This window comes from Dipteris shenzhenensis, chromosome 10, assembly GCF_047967505.1.
Source record: "Dipteris shenzhenensis isolate YYH24624 ecotype China chromosome 10, Dip_SZ_1.0, whole genome shotgun sequence".
Classification (NCBI taxonomy): domain Eukaryota; kingdom Viridiplantae; phylum Streptophyta; class Polypodiopsida; order Gleicheniales; family Dipteridaceae; genus Dipteris; species Dipteris shenzhenensis.
Genome location: NC_141605.1, coordinates 5090830 through 5093541, shown reverse-complemented (window position 1 = coordinate 5093541; position 2712 = coordinate 5090830).

Genomic DNA, 2712 nt, shown 5'->3' with positions numbered 1-2712 from the left:
GGGGAAAAAAAGGGGAAGAAACTAGATACGAAAAGATAAAATGGAAAAGGGAAAGATCAACGAAAACTTAAAGGGTAAAGGGGAAGGAAATGCTAAAAGCAAAGCTATACACAAACAAAGATGTCTATGTGTGTTTGTGTGCATGTATGCATGCATGCATGCATGCCTCTGTGTGTGTGTGTGTGTGTGCATGCACATGTGCATGCGCATGCATGCACATACACACGCATGTAACACCATTGCGGATGCAATGAGAACATTGTGTGGGTTCTCAAAAAAAGATTCCATTCAAAATATTAAGATTATTTCCTTTTTTTTAAAGTACTCTTTTTTTTCACAGGTCTATCTCCAAAAATAATTGATTTTACAAAAGAGCAAAAATTTATGTAATGTAACTTTTCAAGGTGGACTCAATACTCATAGTTTAGTTTTTATACTTTGTGACACATGGATGTTGTATTCTAAACACATGCCAAGTTATGATTTTCTTTTTTTTTTTTGTAAGAAATATTTCACATCCTCAAAACTACCCTAATATTCCATCATTGTTGATGGTATAGAAATATTTCTTCATAGTTCTATCTCCGAAATAATTGATTCTAGAAAAGAGCACAAATTTATATAGTGCAACTTTCCAAAGTGGGGTAAATACAGTTACTTAGGTTTTGATACTTAACTACACATGACTGTTGTCTTCAAAACGCATACCAAAATATGTTTTTCTTTTAAAAGAATGCAATAAATATTTCACATCCACAAAAATAGACTAGGACTATATCATCGTGGATGGTATAGACATTTATTTCAAAGCAAAGTAACATGATGAATCTTTTTGGTAAAAAAGCTCATGACACAATTTGATAACACCATGACTATAGCCACTTCCTTCATTTCTAGTGCTTCACTCATATGCACTCGATTAACTATTAGAATAAAACCCATAATTTAGGGATGATCGATGAGTAGTTGGAGACTCTGTATCGGTAGATCTCCATCTATCTCACTATTTATCAACAACTTTTGGAGATGTATAAGGTGTTATGTCACAATAAAGTGTTTTGTCTATTGAGCTTGCTCAAACCTTTGGACACTATAAATCTGCTCATTATTTTATCATAAACATATGAAAGAATTCGATGTTGTTATTGAGTTATGTCATAAGTTTTAAAAAGAAGAATCTAGGGGAAAAAAACTCTCTTACAAAAAATTCAACAAAATTTCCCCTCCCAAAACATGAGAGTTATGACACAACTCGATAACAACATCGAGTTGTGTCATCACTGTTGCAGTGATGATGCAACTCGATGCTGTTATCGAGTTGTGTCATAAATCTCATGTTTTTGGGGGACATGTTTTTGAAACTTGTGACACAATTCGATAACAGCATCGAATTGTGTCATATGTTTTCTTTTTTAAAATGAACAAACATGAAATTTATGATACAACTCGATAAATAAAAGAAAACAAGATATGATGTAATTCAATGATGTTATAGACTTGCGTCATGAGTTTCATAATGCTTTCTTTTTTTTTTGGAAACTTATGACACAACTCGATAACAACATCGAGTTGTGCCATATGTTCATGAAAAATTAATCTAAGTATTTACAATTTTCAAAAGGTTTCAGAAAACTCACCTCACATAGTGCTCTAGCATATCGTACGGCTGTGTGCATTGCCACAACTGTTGGCAAATAGTTTGATAAACAGATATGTACGATGTAGTGTCTCCAGTTGCTAATCAGTCATCACCAAACCATGAGTTCATGTTATGTGCTTGAGCTAACAAATTCTCATTGTGCGAGTGGTTGATGACGTGCATCTATGTGAAGCACTAGTAGTGATGGAAGTTGCAACCATAGCCACATTTTGCACCATGATTGCACCTCGATTGCACTATCTAGGATTGCTTTAGTATTGAACTGATTGAGGCTCACATTATAAGCAAGTAAGGAGCAACCCAATATATTTGTGTCTTAGAATTAGAATTAACTTTACTTGGTTATGGGTTTGCTCATTGATTTTATGCATTGTTTGTGAAGCTTTGAAAGGAATTTTTGCATCGCATTCAAAACATACGAAGAGGAATGAGTACAATGTGATTGTTGATAGTGTCAAAGATGATGGATATTCTCCTTCATCTCCTAGTGGGCATGATGTTAATGAGGAGCTTAGGGGTGTGGATACAAATGAGGATGCTACACATGGAGTACACATGATGATTTGTAAGACCTCTTGAGTAATCCTTGGACTAGAAATATAGAAAAGTGCTTCTTCTATTTTGATATGATGGTGTATAAGAAACTGATATCGTTTTTACTTTTACCCATGTGCATACCATGGTTCAATGGAAAATATGGTTTTTTAATATTAATTTTCAAATTGAATAGAATAAAAAACGTGTTTTTTAAAGTGTTTTTCTTTTTGGACTGATGATAGGAAGCCATGTTTCCTAAAATGATTTAAAATTTGGCATTTTTTTAACGGATAAAAAGGAATGTTCCGTTTAGTTCTTGTTTATGCGAAATAGTTCTCACTTCATCTACAATAGTGTTATGTGCATGTGTGTGTGTGTGTGTGTGTATGTGTGTACATTTGTGGGCATGCACGTGCATGTGCATGTATGTGCATTGAATGCATGCATGTGTGTGTGTGTGTATGTCCATCGAATGCATGCATGTCCACTTTTATTCCTCCATAAAGAATGCATGG